Genomic DNA, 22720 nt, shown 5'->3' on the forward strand with positions numbered 1-22720 from the left:
ATATGGTTAATTTTCATTGACCAATAAACTGCTTAAAAGAGTAAACACCCACAAAAGAGTAGAATAAATTGCATAAAGTATCACTGGTTTTGGAATTGCTTGGATTGTGTGTCACACGGAGCCGCTCAGATGTTACCCCAATAGATGGAGAAGGAAAGAAATGCCTCATTGTACCAATTTAGCAAAACAGTGGTATTATCTACATGTGGAGGCAGACAATGATTAACCTGCTGCCTTCACAGAAGCAAACACAAGGGAGTATAATCAGCAGCAGACGCTGAGCAGTCTACAAGGTTAATGCTTAACGGTGACTCAAAATAACTTCCATGCGTGAAACTAAATCCCCAACTCTTCCTAAAAAGCAATTACCAAGAAAAGAAAGAGAAACGCTCATTGCACTTTTTTTGTGATGCAGGGAAAATCTTGCTGCCCAAGTCCAAGAGGCCTGAAAATCGAGATTTATGTTCAAGTGTATAACCATAAGTGGGGGTAGTAGTACCTATAATTCACAATATAAGCACCAGTTATTTTAAGTGTATGGAGCACAATGTTTATCCATATCATTCTGTATTGATGTATTAATATCAGAGGCGTAACTTGAAGCTCTGGGCCCCAATGCAAAACCTGTAAACCAGCCGGCACCTACCAGGTACCATGTATAATATTGGTATCTTTTTAAAGGGAACCTCTCACATTGTGCATAATGTCTGAGCTGCAGGCATCATGGTACAGAGCAGAATGATCTCATTTTGTGCGAAAAGATTCTGTAAAAGTTGTATTTTATTCATTTAAGGCTACCACATGGCAGTGGTTTTTTGCGGCCTCTGTTCCGTTTTTTTGTCTCTGTTTTTTTTGCGGATCGGATGGTTTCCCATTAATTTCTATAGATCCGATAAAAATGCGGTGGACTCATCCATTTCTTGCCCGCTGTCCGTGTTTCACGTCCGCTAAAAAAGTATTGCATGTCCTATTCTTGTCCACAATAAATGCTTTGCGGACCCATTGAAGTCAATGGGTCCGCAAAAAAAATGTGGATGACCAACGGAAGCCATCCGTATGTCATCTGCATCCGTGTTTTTTTTTGCGGATGGTTGCTGGGAAACCTGTATATATAAAATTTCAAGAATTACAGCCTTCAGGTTTTTTTTTGCGGACCGCAAAAAAAAAATGAAGACGCACGGAAACACAACCTACAAAATTTGCAGACAAATGGAACGGATGTGGATGTAAAAAAAACAGGAACACAGATCCGCTATTTGCGTGTGCATGTAGCCTAAATCTGTGCTTTTACAGCTGTCTCTGTATGCACAATCATAGAGGGAAGGCTGTCAATCACTGATAGGACCGCCTCGTCATAGAGGGAAGGCTGTCAATCACTGATAGGACCACTTCTTTGACTTCAGAGGCCAGAAAGAGCAGCAAGTTAAATTAATAAAATACAAGTTTTACTGAATCCACAAGACCCCAAAACAGAGTCACTGCAAAAAGTTTGATTGTTTTGATGTTGAAATGTTGAGAAATGTTGCCTACTTAATAGTACTGTATACATTAGTCAGGGTTAACAACCCTGACCAAGCCCCTTTAGGTTTCTAGGAGATTGAACTGGGTCCATCCTAGTTGGGAGTGAGAGCTTAGCTGTGCTACTGAGGACCTCTACTTGCTCCTCAGTCCTAGGTTTGAGTCGCAGAGAACCATCATCTCTGAGACAGTTGCAGCTTTATCCATAGTGCTCCAAAGAGACCTCCTGACGAAGCTTACGCGCAGCGCTCGTCGAGGTGACCGAGTATACAGCACTTTATCTGATGGTGAGCTCCTTCCATTTATACTAGGGTTCCTTTTTCTGTGCATATGAATGTCTAAGTTATTTATTTTTGGTGGAAACCAACATGTGCAGTGGTGTCAATTAAACTGTAAATTCGATGGCATGGGAGTGTTTTAGTGCATAATGTGGGATGGTTGTAGTAGTTACGGACTTACTATAGTACAGAGGTTCATTTCTTGCATGGTACGGTCAGAGTAGGTTTTTTCTTATCCCCAACTGCTACTATTTTTGTGGTAGTACTCATATTCATAGTAACATTTATTGCTGCTAATTGAGTGGTTGTTTACATCTCTATTTGAGGCACCATCAGCACTTTAGGCATCTTATATATTGCACTGTCAAATTAGTTATTTAACCCCTTAGTGAGCAAGCCTGTTTGGGCCTTTATGACCAAGCGTTTTTCTTCCTTTTTTCATGGTCTCGTTCCAAGAGCTATAACTTTTTTATTTTTTCGTCTATATAGCTTTATGAGGGCTTGTTTTTTACGGGACAAGTTGTAGTTTTTAATGGCACCATTTTGGGGTACACATAACTTTTTGATTAACCTTTATTAACTCTTTCTGGGAGGGAGATGGGGGAAAATAGCAATACTGCCACTGCGTTTTTACATTATAAATTTTACGGCGTTCATTTTTCGGTACAAATAACATAATATCTTTATTCTCTGGGTCAGTACGATTACAGTGATACTAAAAAATGATTTTGCATTGCCACTTCATAAGACCCATAACTTTTTTTTTCTCTTTCTATGGAGTTGTGTGAGGGCTTGATTTTTGAGGGACAACTTGTATTTTTCATTGGTATCATTTTGGAGTAAATGGCGCTTTATGATCGCTTGTTATTATTACTTTTTTTCGGTGGAAACTAAGAATAAATTAGAAATTCTGTTTTTTTTTTTGTTTTTTTTTTTACGGCGTTCACCATAGGGGATAATTTATGTAATATTTATGTAGTCCGGGTCATTACGGACGCGGCAATACCAAATATATGGGGGATATTTACTTTTTGCAATTTTTTTCATTTTTTTCTATTTTTTTTACTACTTAAAAGTCCCAAAAGGGGACTATAATATACAGTATTTTGATTGCTTTTAAAATGTAATGCATTATCTCTATAAAGCATTACATTTCAATAGCAATGCATTTCAAACATTGACCAGCAGGCTGCGCCAGAGAGGCACAGCCTGCTGGAGAGAACAGAACTGAAGACAGGCTTGGGGCCCTGATCGGAAGTGAGGTAAGCTTCCGAACACATCAGCACCCTGCGATCTTATTTTCGGGGTGCTGATGGGAGACAGAGGGAGTCCGCTCCCTCTGTCACCACTTTACATGCAGCGGGCGCCATTGCGCCCGGCATGTAAAGGGTTAAACAGCCCGGATCGGCACTTCTGCCGGTCCGGGCTGTTAGAGCAGGGTCCCGGCTCTCATGTGAGAGCCGGGTCTGCGCTCCCCGCTGCACGGGGGATCCGTGCAGCGCTTAGACCGGGCCGCCATAAAAACGCGGCGGCCCAGCCTAAGGCCCCTTAGTGACCGCCGTAAAAACACGTATGGGTGGTCACTAAGGGGTTAAGGGAGTCTGTCATGTCATTTTCACCAATATACAACTGGTCCCTCAAGTTACAATATTAATTGGTTCCGGAACAGCCATTGTATGTTGAAACCATTGTAAATTGAGTCCATAACTGGTAACTGGTTCCAAAGCCCAAAAATGTCAGCCCAAAATAATAAAAAGTAAAGTTTAAAGAAAGATAAAGCTAGTCCTTAAGTAAAACAGATACTGGACAGGAACAGATGCTGGAAGCTGTAAATGACTTTCTATGGTGACAGCAGGAGTTTCTTCAGGGTCTTGCATAGTACATACATGTACCAGAAAAATAAAATGGAGTCTCGCTCAACGTGTGTCCAATGGAGCAGCTCATCCCAGCACAGAAAGGGGGCAGTACTGTCATGGTCTTACCTTCTTGCTGTTCTCCTTCGTTTGACATGTGCTGGCGGCCATCTTGGTTTCTGGGTTTCTTGTAGCCTCCCACCCTGCGGCTTCTCCTTCCCACTGGGAGGAGCTGGATGCCTAGCTCATATATATAGGAGGTCTGTGGCTTCAGTTCCTTGCTTGGTCCTCCTGTGTTCACATGCTTCTAAGACTGCTGCTGCTTCTGGTTCCTGATCCTGGCTTCGTCTGACTACCCTGCTGGTTCCTGATCCAGGCTTCGTCTGACTACCCTGCTGGTTCCTGATCCAGGCTTCGTCTGACAACCCTTCTGGTTCCTGACCTCTGGCTTCGCAAGACCCTGCTTCGGTTTAGCCATCCGTTTGGACTTTTGCCTTACAGCTTGATTTTCAATAAAGCCTTCTTATTTCCACTTATCTCTTGTTGTACGTCTGGTTCATGGTTCCATGACATTAGGACCAAGCCATGAATTCTGACGGTACAGGGCCATCCTCGCTACCTACGCTGGTTGCCAGACTTGATCAGCAGGATCACCTGTTGGGTCGGTTCGCTGTGGCGTTGCAAACCCTGCTTGAACGCACGGCTCATTTAGCTTCCGTTGCCGATGGGTCAGTTGTCGCTTCTGGGCCCGCTCCTACTGCCGCTCCGGTTGTTGCGCCAGAGTCTACCCCGACACCTGTTGCTGCGCCTGCGGTGTTTCGGGGTATGACCGGTTCTGCCCCCCTTCCACAGCGCTTTGGGGGAGAGCCAACTCAGTGCCGAGGTTTCCTTAACCAGGTGGGCATTTATTTCGAGTTGCTGCCACATGCCTTTCCTACTGAGAGATCAAAGGTGGGCTTCTTGATCTCGCTGCTCTCGGACAAGGCCTTGGCCTGGGCCAGTCCTTTATGGGAGAACAACAATCCGGTGGTTGCCGAGTTTTCCGGTTTTGTTGCTTCTCTTCGGAAGGTATTCGATGTGCCGGCTCGTGCTGCCTCTGCTGCGAAGCTCCTTATGTCCATCAGACAGGGTTCACGATCCGTAGCTGAATACGCCATTGAGTTTCGTACCCTGGCAGCAGAGGTGGGCTGGAATAATGAGGCTCTGGTCGCTGCTTTCTCTCATGGTCTCTCGGATGCCTTGAAGGATGAGGTTGCAGCTAAGGACCTACCAGTGGAGCTCGAGTCTCTTATTTCTTTCCTGATTTTGATTGACACCAGACTCAGGGAGAGACCTTCCTTTAAGGAGAGCCTGCGGAGGTCTTCTAACAGATTGGCGCCTACGTTTGCTGTCCCACCCGTGCCTCCCTCTCCTCCCACGCCTCCTGGGGATGACTTGTCTGGGGGTGAACCCATGCAGCTGGGGTTTGCTCGCCTGTCCGAGGGGGAGAGGGTACTCCGGAGACGCGAGGGCCGATGCATGTACTGTGGTCTCGGTGGGCATTTTCGGTTGGCATGCCCGAACCGTCCGGGAAACGCTCGCACCTGAGATCCTGTCGGGGGCAGATCTTGGGTGGAGTCTCCTCGTCCCCGGTTTCCCGTGTTGACAAACCACTAATTACTGTTGTCCTCTCCTGGGTCGGGGGCTCGGTGACGACCCAGGCGTTGGTGGACTCTGGTGCTGGTGGTTTGTTCATTGATAGTGTGTTCGCTGCCGCCAATTCCATTCCTCTGCAGCCTCGAGGTTCCCCACTGGCTCTTGAGGCGATAGACGGCAGACCCCTTCTGCCGCCACACGTGACTCAGGAGACCCTTCCAGTGGGGATGGCCATTGGTGCCGTTCACAGAGAGTCGGTCTGTCTCCAGGTTATTTCGTCTCCACACTACTCGGTGGTCTTGGGGTACCCCTGGCTCCAGAAGCATAATCCGACTTTCGATTGGAGATCGGCCGAGATCCTCTCGTGGTCACCGCAGTGTGGGGCTAGTTGCATCCATGGGCCTGTCAAGTTGCTGTGTACTTCCTCGGACTCTCTGTTGCCTCCTGAATACGAGGAGTACCGGGATGTATTCAATAAGGTGCGTGCGGTTGCCCTACCTCCGCACCGCCCATACGATTGTGCCATAGAGTTACAATCTGGTGCCGTTCCTCCTCGTGGCAAAGTCTATCCACTGTCGGTAGCGGAGAATGAGGCCATGGAGGAGTACGTGAGGGAGGCGCTTTCACGCGGACACATTCGCAAATCCTCGTCCCCGGCAGGGGCTGGATTTTTCTTTGTGAAAAAGAAGGGCGGTGAGTTGAGGCCTTGCATCGATTACAGGGGTCTCAATCGCATCACGATCAAGAACGCTTACCCGATACCCTTGATTTCCGAGCTGTTCGATCGCCTCAAAGGGGCCACGGTCTTTACCAAACTCGACCTGAGGGCGGCATATAACCTGGTAAGGATCAAGGCGGGCGATGAGTGGAAGACCGCGTTTAACACCAGGACCGGTCATTATGAATCCTTGGTTATGCCCTTTGGGTTGTGCAATGCGCCCGCAGTCTTCCAGGAATTCATCAACGATGTTTTCCGTGACCTGTTGCAGCAGTGTGTGGTGGTCTATTTGGATGACATCTTGGTATATTCTGAATCCATGGAGGCCCACATTCTGGATGTCAGACGAGTGTTGCAACGGTTACGAGAGAACAAGCTGTTCGGTAAGCTTGAGAAATGCGAATTTCACAGATCCCAGGTAACCTTCTTAGGTTACATCATTTCCGCTGAGGGGTTCTCCATGGATCCTGAGAAGGTTTCGGCTGTCTTACAGTGGCCCCAGCCCAGTGGTCTTCGTGCCCTGCAGCGCTTTTTGGGCTTCGCCAATTATTATCGGAAGTTCATCAGGGACTTTTCCATGCTAGCCAAGCCTCTCACGGATTTGACCAGGAAGGGCAGTAATCCCCAGGTCTGGCCGCTCGAGGCCATCCGAGCTTTTGAGGCTCTAAAGTCCGCCTTTGTGTCGGCTCCGATTCTGTCGCATCCCAACCCTGGGTTGCCTTTTGTCCTCGAGGTGGACGCGTCGGAGACGGGAGTAGGCGCCCTTCTGTCTCAACGTAGAACACCAGAGGGTCCTCTGCTTCCTTGTGGGTTTTACTCCCGGAAACTGTCTTCCGCGGAGTGCAACTATCAGATTGGTGACAGGGAGTTATTGGCCATCGTGCAGGCCCATTACAGAATGGAGGCACTTGCTCGAGGGCTCGGTGGTTCCGGTTCTCATCCTGACGGACCACAAGAATCTGACCTACCTCTCTGAGGCCAAGAGATTGACACCACGTCAGGCCAGATGGGCTCTGTTCTTGTCACGTTTTAATTACGTGGTCTCCTACCTACCCGGTTCCAAGAACATCAGAGCGGATGCCTTATCACGGCAGTACTCCGAGCTGTCCGGGGAGGAGTCGATTCCGACTTCGGTCATACCTCCGAATCAGATCCTGGCCGCCATTCGCACCAGCCTGACCTCTCCCCTGGGTGAGCAGATTTTGGCGGCTCAATCTGGTGCTCCCTCTGGGAGACCCAACGGCAGATGTTTTGTGCCTGAGGAGTTGCGCACTCGGTTGTTGCGAACCTACCATAACTCCAAGGCCGCGGGGCATCCTGGAAAGAATCAGCTGTCCTGGGCTGTTTCACGTCTGTTCTGGTGGCCTTCTCTACGTTCCGACATCGCCGCATATGTAGCGGCATGCTCCGTTTGTGCCCAGAGTAAGTCCCCTCGGCACCTTCCGTTGGGCCTTTTGCAACCCATAGCCACCGGGGAGCGTCCATGGTCACACCTGGGGATGGATTTCATTGTGGACCTCCCTGCATCCCGAGGCCATACGGTCATTCTCATGATTGTGGATCGGTTTTCCAAAATGTGCCACTGTGTTCCTCTCAAGAAGTTACCCTCTGCACAAGAGTTGGCCTCGATTTTTGCCAGGGAGGTCTTCCGGTTGCACGGTTTGCCCAAGGAGATTGTGTCGGATCGGGGGAGTCAGTTTGTGTCCAGGTTCTGGCGCGCCTTTTGCTCCCAGTTGGGGATTCATCTCTCTTTCTCCTCGGCCTACCACCCTCAGTCCAATGGGGCCGCAGAACGATCCAATCAGGCCTTGGAGCAATTCCTTCGTTGCTATGTCTCCGATCACCAAGACAATTGGGTTGACCTCCTGCCTTGGGCTAAGTTTGCCAGGAACACGGCGGTGAACTCTTCCTCTGGGACGTCTCCCTTCATGGCCAATTATGGGTTCCAACCTGCCGTGTTACCGGAGGTATTCTCTCCCCAGGATATTCCGGCTGTGGAGGATCACCTTTCCGTCCTACGTGCTTCTTGGGTACAGATCCAGAGGTCCCTTGAGGTCTCTGCACAGCGCCAGAGACTCCAGGCTGATCGCAGATGAGTGCCCGCTCCTTCCTACCAGGTCGGAGACCGCGTATGGTTGTACACCCGCAACCTCAACCTTCGAGTGCCCACTCCCAAGCTGGCGCCTCGCTTTGTTGGTCCCTTCCGAGTGCTTCGCAGGGTAAACCCGGTAGCCTATGCCCTTGCGCTTCCTCCTGGCATGCGTATCTCCAACGTGTTTCATGTCTCCCTGTTGAAGCCACTGGTGTGTAATCGTTTCACTTCCTCGGTTCCTCGGCCTCGTCCGGTCCAAGTGGGCAATCGTGAGGAGTATGAGGTGAGCAATATCCTGGACTCACGCCTGGTCCGCGGTCGGGTGCAGTTTTTGGTCCATTGGCGTGGTTATGGTCCAGAGGAGCGTTCCTGGGTTCCCTCCGCAGATGTCCATGCTCCTGCCTTGCTCCGAGCCTTCCACGCACGCTTCCCTCAGAAACCGTTCTTTACTCCGCGGAGGAGGGGCCCTTGAGGGGGAGGTACTGTCATGGTCTTACCTTCTTGCTGTTCTCCTTCGTTTGACATGTGCTGGCGGCCATCTTGGTTTCTGGGTTTCTTGTAGCCTCCCACCCTGCGGCTTCTCCTTCCCACTGGGAGGAGCTGGATGCCTAGCTCATATATATAGGAGGTCTGTGGCTTCAGTTCCTTGCTTGGTCCTCCTGTGTTCACATGCTTCTAAGACTGCTGCTGCTTCTGGTTTCTGATCCTGGCTTCGTCTGACTACCCTGCTGGTTCCTGATCCAGGCTTCGTCTGACTACCCTGCTGGTTCCTGATCCAGGCTTCGTCTGACTACCCTTCTGGTTCCTGACCTCTGGCTTGGCAAGACCCTGCTTCGGTTTAGCCATCCGTTTGGACTTTTGCCTTACAGCTTGATTTTCAATAAAGCCTTCTTATTTCCACTTATCTCTTGTTGTACGTCTGGTTCATGGTTCCATGACAAGTACAGAACATTTAGTACCACATAGGAACTACTAGATAACCAATAAAGTTGTTTTATACTAAAATGGCCAGGTTGACTGGTTGGATCTGAGTCTGAGACATTGTATGTTGAGTTTAGTTTCAACTTACCATGGCCCAAAAAATACCATTGTAGGTTGAAAATATTGTATCCTGAGGCCATTGTCTCTTGAGGTACCACTGTAACTAACAGCATTGTCCCACAGAAGATTGCAAAGTCCAAATATATTTGTGTGTACGTTGTGTCTTTATTCCATGTCTAGAAAAAGTTATTTTATTCTGCTGAAAAATGGCTTTCAAGTTTCCAGCTGGGTGGGCTTTGCAGTTTCGAGTGCCCGAAGGAAAGCCTGCTGAGCTGGGCACTTGGGAGCCATTTTTCAGCATAATAAAAGTGCTTTTCCTGGACATGGAATATAGACACAAAGCGGGTCATTTATTAAGATGGCATTTTAGATCCCAGTCTTAATAACCCTTATATCTGACGGTGGATCCATGGAAGTTATGAAGAGACTCGGGCCTCTACATAACTTCGGCGCATCCAGCGCCAGTTTAGATATAAGCCAGTTCCTTGCTGTCTTACATTTAGACCATTTTCTATGCCTAAAAAAGGCGTACAAAATGATGAATTCCCCTTGTCCGCCCACTTTTTTAGAACTGGTGTGAGTGGGGAAAAGTGCAGATTGCTGTTCAAATAACCTTTCTGACGCAATATGCACAGAAATATGACTGATATAGCCATATTTCTGGATAATAAATGACCTCCAACGTACACACAGGTATGTTTGGATTTTAATCTCCTGTGGGGCAATGCTGTTAGTTATATAGGTAAAAATGACATAACAGACTCCCTTTCAAACACTTCTAATTTATAATTATTTTATGAAGTGTCTGTAATTTGGTCATAGGATACATTGGGGGATCTTCATATTGATTATTGATTTAATAGTATTTAATTAAAATTAGCATTTTGTTACAGGAACATTATGGCTATGGTCTTTTTTGTATATTGTAGTCTTTGGGTAGCTGGTTCTCAGTTATAGTGTTAATTATGACATATAGGAAGAATTGCTTGAAGCAAACACAAAAGACTAAAAGATCCGAGCTCAGGGTCATGTTAACAAAAATCCGATCTGAAACCATGCTGGCAGCGCAGCAGAATCGGCTGTGGCTTCCACCATACCGCCTAGGCTGGATGAGGATCCAGAGTTTGCCTCACCCTCAGCGGGTCGGGGCTGTGAGTTGCACAGTAGATGAGGGCCCAATTACAAGAGCTCCTGGACCAGAAGGCCTTGCAAGAGCTGGAGATAATCAGTATCCTGGACAGCTCTTGTCCAATAGATCCTGTATTAGAGCGGTGAACTTAGACAGTTTATTGGTTTTCTGTGGCTTGAGGTTACAGTTTCCTCCAAGATGATAAGACCACGGAGAAGATCTTGGTAAGCTGGCAATCTGTTGAAAGGGTATACCAGCTGAACGGTGGGGATGTCAAGAGTCAGACCCCAACTGATTTGATACTGATGGCCTAAGGATATACCATCATTACAATGCCCACCATGACCTGACCATAAAACATCGACTGCAATACAATTCATTGTAAAAGTCCAGCACCATAAAAGAATCAAAGCTCTTGACTTTGCCATACATCTAAATGTATTATATTACATAATGCTGCCGATTTTAACCCCTTCTGAATGCCCGGAAGATGTTTGGTCTTTAAAGATGGCTCCCATAGCAGACACCTTCTGGCAGTGTCTGTAGACAACTATGATTGTGGACTTTTAACCTCGCAGATGTCATGGTAAATTGTGACCATGGCATTTGAGCAGGGGCTGTTCCCCGTGACAGAATGGCTCCCCTGCTATGAGACTGGGATCCATCCGGTTGCTATGTCATACATAACCTAGAATGGTATCAATAAAAACTAAAGATTGCAGTGCAAAAACACAGCTCTGTATATGGAATTTATGGGCTCCAGAATATGGCGATGAAAAGAAAAACTATTTCAGTTTCTTTATTTTTCAAAAGTATTAAAACATAACAAAAACTATATAAATTTGGTATCAGTATAACCGTACTGACCTGCAGAATAAGGTTGTTATGTCATTTTTACTTCATAGTGAAAGCCATGAAAACAAAACTCATAAAACTACGGTGGAATTAATTTTTTTTCCAATGCCACCCCATTTAGAATTATTTCACACATTTGTTTCCCACTATATTGTATTGAATATTAAATGATGCTAGTAGAAAGTACCAATTAAAAAAATATGCCTATGTGAATTAAAAAATAAAAAAGGTTTTGGGAGTACAGATGAGCAAACTGATTCAAAATAAATCTGCTTCAACTCAAATTTTGTAAAAAGAGAGAGAGGAGAAAATTAAAAAAAAAAAAAACATCAAAAACAACAGAGAGAACTATTAGCCATAGGAGACCTCAGAGTGCCATACACAAATTTGAAGGCCAAAAGGAGCGTCTTCAAATTTGGGTAGAGTCGATTCAGGCTCTGATTGAATATTGATCGATTTGCTCATCTCCAGCAGGAGGTCAAAAGAAAAAATGAAAAAATGTTAAATGTCTGCGCCAGGAAGTGCTTAATCCTTCAGCCAACATGACATGAATCTCAGGGCGTAATGTGGAGAAAAAAGGCTATCCGGTCGGGTCTCTGGGTGAAATCTAACACGCAATCCTGCCTTGGACACAGTATGTAGATATAGGGCTGGGGCAGCAAACTGTGTCTTTGCCCCAAAAAGGGGAAAGCTGATCTAACTTTGGTACAATGGTAACACCTGGAAACTACATCTGATTTAAGAAGGATGTCCATACCCAGCCGCCAGATCCGAATGCATGTTACCACTTACTGCACCGTGTACAGGCATCCTAACATACAGTATATATGTATATATATATATTTACAAAATCCCATGAGGTAAAAAGGTTTTAAGACCAAATCTTGAAATCTTAGTATACTAGAAATATAATGAATGGTTGATGCCTTGACATAAGTTATTAACTGTTTGTGGTGTCCCATGTGTTGTAGATGCAGACGTAGGTGTGAAGATACAAGCGTACAGACGTTATACTGCATTATTATGTGGCTCACTGCATGGCTATATTTTTCTGCAGACACTTAGTCCAGCTTTTTGGCCTTCCAGATCCTAGAACAGCTTCCAATTCAGGAGGGCACACGAAGCAACGTCCCCAGCCAAGTACGGACCAGGCTTTGGCTGTGAGAGAAATTTTCCAGCCACAGTGGAGCCAGCAACATTTACATTCTTCTATCTGAAGTAAATCCCTAATCCCGTAGAAGATTTACAGCCTGGCTACACTATCTTTCTCTCTCCCTACTCTCTGGCTCTTTCTGTTTGTGTCATTATTTCTAAATCTTTGTCTCATCTCTCAGTGACTCCTGCAGTCGGTCTATCATTTGCCATACTCTGGCTTTCTGTGCCAATGCATGGTCACTTAATGATAATTAAAATGATAAGTGCCTTTATGGTACCCTAAGGATCAGCAATTTATTACTCTGCAGGGCTTGACTTGGCCCATGGAGGATGATGAAACTGGCGTACAGACAGCAATTACTTCTAATTACCCACTTCAGTCATAGTGAATGTGTACCTTGTGGTGAGCAAGTCCAAGACAGTGAAGACCTACATCTGCCTATGTCATATGCATTGCTCTGCCAGAGAACCAGGCCCATGCTGTATCTTGTGTCTTATTATACGTTTCTCCAGCAGTGTTAACTGCAGAATACACAGCAAGAGTTAAGTGTAATTGTAAAATTTTCTTTAGAGATTGGGTTGTGTACATGAAACTACCCTGCAAATATATATATAATTGATGTAAATGATCCCTGACAATATAGGAGATGGTCATGCTTTGTTTAGCGGACAAATGGGCACTCATGCTACTCCATTTTGGCACTATTTCTGTTGAAGTTAGGAGTATCCTTGTAATATTGGCAGCTTTGGATACTGGCCAATTTTCCATCTCAACATTTGGTGAATATTACTAGGACAGGCAACAAATGTCAGATAGGTCCAGGTCCCCCCTTTGGAGAACAGGGCTACTGAAATGAAGGGAGAGCAGCCACGCATGTGACACCACCCTCTATTCACTGCTATGGAAATCTGAAAATACAAAAGAGCTGGCTCAGCTTTTTCCAGCAGTCCCACAGTGAAGAATGACGAGGTGGCTGCGCTTGCATGGCTTGTACCCCATTCACTGCTATGGGACATCTGAAAATAGCTGAGCACGCTTTCTCGGCTATTTTTGGAAGACCCGTAGTAGTGAATGGAGAGAAAGCCCTGCATGTGTAGTGTGCTCTCCAACACTCCAAGGGCCTCCCTCTGGAGATAGGTGCATGTCCCACCACTAGGACCCACTCCCATCTGAAAATGTGTGGCATATCTCAACGATATGCAACAAATGTTGAGATGGGAAAACTCCTTTAATAAATGTATAAAAATGAGTTTTCCCGTTAATGGGGTTGTACCATCAGGATTTTCCACCACAAATGGAGAGAGGGCTACGCATGCATGACTCTCTCTATTTACTTATATGGGACCTCTGAAATTGCTGAGGGTACTTACTTTCAGAAATCCCATAGAAGTGAATGGAGAGACCCACGCATGTGTGGCCTCTGCATTTATGGTGCTATGAGATGGTTCTCCATTCTCTAGATAGGAAGGGGTGTCACAGATGGGACCTGCACCTATCAAAAAATTTATCGCATAGCCTGCAAATGTACTATGAATGACTTGATGGGACAGCCCATTTAAAATGGTGTGAATTGATCAATTGTACACATGGGATTGCTAAGTACAGTGCTTGGCTATCTCTATGATGGAGTATATTATGAGATACGTGATCTGCTCATGTTTTACATTACAGACCAAAACTTTAGAGCATTGATCTTCAAACTGAGACTCTCCAACATTTATGAGCGGACATCAGAGCATGATGAAAATTGCCGTTTTGCTGGATTATTACAGGTTGGAGACCACTTAAAGGGCTGGTGCGCCATACGTGACCTTGTCTAGTTCTCCAGCCCCCTTTTAAAGGCTTAGAAGCAACAGTTGAGGTTGAGATGAGGGGAATGATGGAGTCTTTGTAATATCTTTAGGCTGACAGTTCTTCTAGATGATTCCAAAAGTGAGATGACAGGGATGATGGGGTCTTTATAACTGTCACCACCAGATCTCTGAGAAGTTCTGATAGATGTTCTTCAGTACCTCCTGCATGATCTTCTTTTGTTTTGCTTTCGCTTTGACATCTCTCCTCCCTCTCCCAGCTGTCATCTATTAGCAGTGATTGCCTCCTTATATATCTCCTTCCATACTACCTCACTTTGCGGTTTATACAACTTCCTGGATTTTGCTGATGCTAGAAGCTGCTACTGCTGCATCCACAAGATAAGTCTGTTCCTTTATTTCTGTTTTCCTGTTTGGCTTGATTCTAGGTGACCCTGACTCCCTCCGTATTAAGTACAGGGAGCTGGTGGTCGTGTCCCCTCACTATTATAGGGTTTGCAGGTGTCATTCAGTCTAGGTACGTGGACATGCAACTTTCTATCACTGAGATCTTTGCATGGGCTGAGAAGACAGGGAGAGCTTCAGGGCTTTATTAGGGGTCACCCTTTTGTTCCTTAGTTTTGGATCAAGCCAGTCGGATCCTAATTTGTGTCTTCTTGTTTTCTGTTACACCATCCGTGACAATAACATCTTTAGACTGATAGTTCATGTAGATGATTCCAATGTAGATATTTCTGGTCATAATAAAACAGCTTACTGAATAGTCAAGAGGAACCTGCTGCAATATGGTAGAGAGTGATGGCACCACTAACTTTGACTGCCCAAAATAATGTCCACATGTTTGGTGGTAAAATAGGGATGCACAATATGAAGTCATGGGATGGAATACACACACCCAAGTTATTCCTGATATAGGTTAGGAACTTTTCTTATACACGTAAAACTTTGATGAATCTGTGATTGAAATTTTATTGCTCTACTATAAATACATTGCAGATTCGACCAAGTTGTAAAAATACGTATGTGTATTTATTGGACTGCCTTATTATTCTGTTTGTTTGAAGCCTAACCAGAAATTACAATAGCATCTTGGTATTTCTGAGAACAAAGCGACGAGAAGTCAGAGCCTTTAATTGAAATCCTCCCAATATATTTTGCCATAAGTGCTCAGAGTTCAAATTAGTTCACATTTTTATTTTCTATCCTGTAATCCTATGATGCTGACATTCTAATTAATATTTTCGTATATTTAAAATATTGACACTTGTTTGATGCTAACAATGTGGACTTGAAAATGTAAAGTATATGTATGTCATTTGGCTATACACCCCTTAGAATAAGTAAACGTTGGTATAAAAGTATAAGAGTGTGTCTGTATGATGGTATTTTTCCTTGGATTTTGGTATGTATTCTGTGACCAAAACGTCAAGAAATCAATTTTCCTTTGATTTCAATGGGAATACATTGATATTTATATGGCTGCAGATGTTTTATGCTCAGATTTGAAGTGAGACACAGCAAGTAATCCACGCTGCATTGTAGAGACTGAGGCAATAAGGAAAATGATCCAATATCACATGTCTGTGAGAGGCAAAAGTATGTGAACCTTTGCTTTCAGTATCTGGTTGTTCAGCTATAACTACAACTAAATGCTTCCAGTAAATGTTAAGTACTGCACGTTGGCTTAGAGAAAATTTAGCCCATTCCTCTGTACAAAACAACTTCAACTGTGTTATGTTGATGGGTTTCCTCCAATGAACTGCTCGCTTCAGGTCCTTCCATAACATTTCTGTTGGATTAAGCTCAGGACTCTGACTTGGCCATTCCAAAATTTTGACTTTATTCTTCTTTAACCATTGTTTGGTAGAACGACTTGTGAGCTTAGGGTCGCTGTCTTGCTGCATGACCCACATTCTCTTAAGATTCAGTTCAAGCCAACCTGGCTCAGATGCAGCTAAATTGGCCCAAACCAAGACTCTACAACCAGTGGCTGTGAAAACAAACTACTAGACATTAATTTTAAGAATTGAGAAAGCTCGTTGGAAGAACGAGTGAAACGTTTTCAATAAATCTACAGTAAGTCCAGTTGCCTTGATTTATTCTTTACAGATATACCATGACCTGGATAAATGAGAACCTTCACAGACATACTAGACATTAAGGAATGGGCTTACCAACCAATGGACACCATATTTGAGTCACCCAACCACTGGACATCACATATGACAACACACCAAAGAACACCAGAGATGGTGAATTTTCCCAGATTAAATAGGCTGTCCTACCTTTCGTTTAGTCTAGTACTCTATGATATTATGCAGGAAGTGAACACAACGGTGAACTTTTGGACTTTATAATTTCAAGATGGCAATCACACATCCAAAGAAAAAAAATTACGAAATCGACTTTGGTTAAATTTTATACATATTTTATTACAAGAGCATAGCTATAGGGGGTGCATAGGAAGTAGATGTACCCATGCCCAGGTACCTAAAGGTCCTTTTATATGGGACGACAGAGCAGCAGATTGTTGGGAAGGAAGCGTTCCTTCCCGACAATCTGCTTATCGCTGGTGGAGGAGACCGCTGCATTTACATGCATCGATCTCCTCCAGACTATTGGGAGGGGCGATCGCTAATGCCATTGCTCTTCACCATACTGACTGGTTGTTTCCCGGCAGCAGATCATGTTTACACAGCACAATCTGGTGCCGGTGATGCGTTATACTACCCTACCTCGTGAGATTTCCCTACCCTCTGACTTCCTGTCGCATGAGCGATGACGTCGGGGGGCGTGTCTCACTTTTCTCAATCAGCGCATGCCCAAAAGGACACTCTAGTGAAAATCTCAAGGCTTAACTTAGCAGCACACCGGGAACCTGCGCATGCGTCTGGGAGCCGAGGTAGGGAAAAATCACGGGTCAGTGCGCAAGCGCAGTTAACTCATTAAAATCCACCCGATATACGCGCCTGCGCAATGTGATGGTAGGGAAAAATTACGTCCCAGTGCGCAAGCGCCGAGGGTAAGCATGAATATCCATGCCAAAAGCAATTTTAACCCTTTGCAGGAGCTATTCACATATTGGTTCTTGATTGATTGTCCTCCTATATATAGGTTCTATTATATAGGGGGTCTGTCTGCACAGTATATGGGGGGGTCTGTCTGCACAGTATATTTGGGGGCTGTCTGCGCAGTATATTTGGGAGTCTGTCTGCACAGTATATAGGGGGCTGTCTGCACATTAAATGGGGGGGCTGTCTGCGCAGTATATGGGGGGCTGTCTGCGCAGTATATGGGGGGGCTGTGTGCGCAGTATATGGGGGGGCTGTCTGCGCAGTATATGGGGGGGCTGTCTGCGCAGTATATGGGGGGCTGTCTGCGCAGTATATGGGGGGGCTGTCTGCGCAGTGTATTGGGGGGCTGTCACACAGTATATGGGGGGGGCTGTCGCACAGTATATGGGGGGGTCTGTCGCGCAGTATATGGGGGGCTGTCTGCGCAGTATATGGGGGGGCTGTCTGCGCAGTATATGGTGGGGTCTGTCTGCGCAGTATATGGGGGGGCTGTCTGCGCAGTATATGGGGGGCTGTCTGCGCAGTATATGGTGGGGTCTGTCTGCGCAGTATATGGGGGGCTGTCTGCGCAGTATATGGGGGGGCTGTCTGCGCATTAAATGGGGGGGCTGTCTGCGCAGTATATGGGGGGCTGTCTGCGCATTATATGGGGGGGCTGTCTGCGCAGTATATGAGGTGCTCTCTGCGAAGTATATGGGGGGGTCTGTCTGCACAGTATATTTGGGGGGCTGTCTGCGCAGTATATTTGGGAGTCTGTCTGCGCAGTATATAGGGGGCTGTCTGCACATTAAATGGGGGGGCTGTCTGCGCATTAAATGGGGGGGCTGTCTGCGCAGTATATGGGGGGCTGTCTGCGCAGTGTATTGGGGGGCTGTCTGCGCAGTGTATTGGGGAGCTGTCGCACAGTATATGGGGGGGTCTGTCGCACAGTATATGGGGGGTCTGTCTGCGCAGTATATGGGGGGGCTGTCTGCGTAGTATATGGGGGGGCTGTCTGCGCAGTATATGTGGTGCTGTCTGCGAAGTATATGGGGGGCTGTCTGCGCAGTATATGGGGGGCTGTCTGTGCAGTATATGGGGGGGGTGTCTGCTCATTATATAGGAAGGTCTGTGCAGTATATGGGGGGGGCTGTCTGTGCAGTATATGGGGGGCTGTCTGCGCATTATATGGGGGGGCTGTCTGCGCAGTATATGAGGTGCTGTCTGCGAAGTATATGGGGGGGTCTGTCTGCACAGTATATTTGGGGGGCTGTCTGCGCAGTATATTTGGGAGTCTGTCTGCGCAGTATATAGGGGGCTGTCTGCACATTAAATGGGGTGGCTGTCTGCGCATTAAATGGGGGGGCTGTCTGCGCAGTATATGGGGGGGCTGTCTGCGCAGTGTATTGGGGGGCTGTCGCACAGTATATGGGGGGGTCTGTCGCACAGTATATGGGGGGTCTGTCTGCGCAGTATATGGGGGGGCTGTCTGCGTAGTATATGGGGGGGCTGTCTGCGCAGTATATGTGGTGCTGTCTGCGAAGTATATGGGGGGCTGTCTACGCATTATATGGGGGGGCTGTCTGCGCAGTACATGGGGGGGCTGTCTGCGTAGTATATGGGGGGGCTGTCTGCGCAGTATATGTGGTGCTGTCTGCGAAGTATATGGGGGGGCTGTCTGCGCATTATATGGGGGGGCTGTCTGCGCAGTATATGGGGGGCTGTCTGCGTAGTATATGGGGGGGCTGTCTGCGCAGTATATGTGGTGCTGTCTGCGAAGTATATGGGGGGGCTGTCTGCGCATTATATGGGGGGGCTGTCTGCGCAGTATATGGGAGGGCTGTCTGCGTAGTATATGGGGGGGCTGTCTGCGCAGTATATGTGGTGCTGTCTGCGCATTATATGTGGTGCTGTCTGCGCATTAAATGGGGGGGCTGTCTGCGTAGTAAATGGGGGGGCTGTCTGCGTAGTATATGGGGGGGCTGTCTGCTCAGTATATGGGGGGCTGTCTGCGCAGTATATGGGGGGCTGTCTGTGCAGTATATGGGGGGGTGTCTGCTCATTATATAGGGAGGTCTGTGCAGTATATGGGGGGGCTGTCTGTGCAGTATATGGGGGGGCTGTCTGCGCAGTATATGGGGGGGCTGTCTGTGCGGTACGGTATATTGGGGGATGTATGTGCAGCATATTTGGGGGGGGGGGGCAGTGTATTATATTTGTGGCCTGTGTGTTAGATGTGTACAACCCTATTTTAACAAAAAAAAAAAAAAAAATTCCCTATATCTCCTATGCCATGGCATGTTTTTTGCTACGAAACTGCAGTCATCTCGTCACTTGGAGAAGGATGAGAAGCGGCCCCCATCCAGAAGGACACACCTGCCACCAAATCCGTCTCTCACTGGATTCTGTAATCCCCGTCTGCTGTGTATATGTGCACCGTCCGTCTGCTGCACTGCGTCTGTTCTGCCATTTGCTCTAACCATTTTAATAAAAAAAAATTGTGTCACAACTCTGACCAGCATGTTCTCCTATGGAACACAAAGTACCTGAAGTGGTAAGAAGAAGCCCATGTGTGAGGCCTGCGCCCTGGCGGGAGCAGTGAAGGGGCATCTGACAGGTGACGAGCTGCTCCTGTGTACTGTGATCACGAGTTCAGAGGTCGGCACCCATAGGCTGTCCACAAGCTGTGACTTACATCTCCCATCATGCTGGTAAAGTATTATGGGAGGTGTAGTCCAAAACATCTGGAATACCAAATGCGTATTAATGAAAAGCATGGTGTGTGATTGGTCAGTAACAAGGGTTGAAGCCTTGACGTGGCGTTACTGCTCACATGTGTATCCATGTGCCAATTCAACCAATGTGAGTGACTGTAACTAATACTGATTAGGTAACTATAAATACTGTGACAATGGAGAATTAAACGACTGTATCTCCTACACACTGCTTACACCGTGACCGTATCTCCTACACACTGCTTACACCGTATCTCCTACACACCACTTACACTGTGACCGTATCTCCTACACACTGCTTACACCGTGACCGTATCACCTACACACTGCTTACACTGTGACCGTATCTCCTACACACTGCTTACACCGTGACCGTATCTCCTACACACCGCTTACACCGTGACCGTATCTCCTACACACTGCTTACACCGTGACCGTATCTCCTACACACTGCTTACACCGTGACCGTATCTCCTACACACCGCTTACACCGTGACCGTATCTCCTACACACCGCTTACACCGTGACTGTATCTCCTACACACCGCTTACACTGTGACCGTATCTCCTACACACTGCTTACACCGTGACCGTATCTCCTACACACCGCTTACACCGTGACCGTATCACCTACACACTGCTTACACTGTGACCGTATCTCCTACACACCGCTTACACCGTGACCGTATCACCTACACACTGCTTACACTGTGACCGTATCTCCTACACACTGCTTACACTGTGACCGTATCTCCTACACACCGCTTACACTGTGACCGTATCTCCTACACACTGCTTACGTGACCGTATCACCTACACACTGCTTACACTGTGACTGTATCACCTACACACTGCTTACACTGTGACCGTATCTCCTACACACTGCTTACACTGTGACCGTATCTCCTACACACTGCTTACACTGTGACCGTATCTCCTACACACTGCTTACACTGTGACCGTATCTCCTACACACTGCTTACACCGTGACCGTATCTCCTACACACTGCTTACACTGTGACCGTATCTCCTACACACCGCTTACACTGTGACCGTATCTCCTACACACTGCTTACACCGTGACCGTATCACCTACACACTGCTTACACTGTGACTGTATCACCTACACACTGCTTACACTGTGACCGTATCTCCTACACACTGCTTACACTGTGACCGTATCTCCTACACACTGCTTACACTGTGACCGTATCTCCTACACACTGCTTACACCGTGACCGTATCTCCTACACACTGCTTACACCGTGACCGTATCTCCTACACACCGCTTACACTGTGACCGTATCTCCTACACACTGCTTACACCGTGACCGTATCTCCTACACACCGCTTACACCGTGACCGTATCACCTACACACTGCTTACACTGTGACCGTATCTCCTACACACCGCTTACACCGTGACCGTATCACCTACACACTGCTTACACTGTGACCGTATCTCCTACACACTGCTTACACTGTGACCGTATCTCCTACACACCGCTTACACTGTGACCGTATCTCCTACACACTGCTTACACCGTGACCGTATCACCTACACACTGCTTACACTGTGACTGTATCACCTACACACTGCTTACACTGTGACCGTATCTCCTACACACTGCTTACACTGTGACCGTATCTCCTACACACTGCTTACACTGTGACCGTATCTCCTACACACTGCTTACACTGTGACCGTATCTCCTACACACCGCTTACACCGTGACCGTATCTCCTACACACCGCTTACACTGTGACTGTATCTCCTACACACTGCTTACACCGTGACCGTATCTCCTACACACTGCTTACACCGTGACCGTATCTCCTACACACTGCTTACACTGTGACCGTATCTCCTACACACTGCTTACACCGTGACCGTATCTCCTACACACCGCTTACACTGTGACCGTATCTCCTACACACTGCTTACACTGTGACCGTATCTCCTACACACTGCTTACACCGTGACCGTATCTCCTACACACTGCTTACACCGTGACCGTATCTCCTACACACTGCTTACACACTGTGACCGTATCTCCTACACACTGCTTACACCGTGACCGTATCTCCTACACACCGCTTACACTGTGACCGTATCTCCTACACACTGCTTACACTGTGACCGTATCTCCTACACACTGCTTACACCGTGACCGTATCTCCTACACACTGCTTACACCGTGACCGTATCTCCTACACACTGCTTACACACTGTGACCGTATCTCCTACACACTGCTTACACCGTGACCGTATCTCACCTTTTGGACTCTTGTACACGACTATATGCACTAAAACATGTATAGTGTTAGTTAACGGGCGATATTGATCGTGCGTACAGGAGTACATGGCATCTTGATGTTGTTCATGTTGTGCCTCACAATGGGCTATTGTCCCGCATTCATATGATCTATTCTCTATTCGTGCTAAACAATAGTCCCACCTGAAGCTCGACTTGCGCAGCATCATTGTAATCTAGGATTGTGTGTACTCCTGTTGGCACGATCAATGCCAGTGCGGGACATATGGCCCTCTTGTAGGGAATACAGTCGTGTGAAAGAGGCCTTAAAATGAGTTTTCTCATCTCAGACAATAGGGGCATATCGCTTGGATATGCCCCCATTGTCTTATAGCTGCTGTTCCCCGCACCTATATTGAGAACTGGTCCCCGAAATTGGAGTATGGCGCAATGCGCATGCTCTGCCGCCCTCCATTCTTCTCTATGTGAGAGTTGTGGATTAGCAAACAGTGGTCGACGGACCCCATTAATTCTGGTGTCCTCCAGCCACAGCGCTACCTGCTCCGTTCTCAATATAGGTGCGTGTCCCATCG

The sequence above is a fragment of the Bufo gargarizans genome, chromosome 2 (assembly GCF_014858855.1).
Source record: "Bufo gargarizans isolate SCDJY-AF-19 chromosome 2, ASM1485885v1, whole genome shotgun sequence".
In the NCBI taxonomy this organism is placed as follows: domain Eukaryota; kingdom Metazoa; phylum Chordata; class Amphibia; order Anura; family Bufonidae; genus Bufo; species Bufo gargarizans.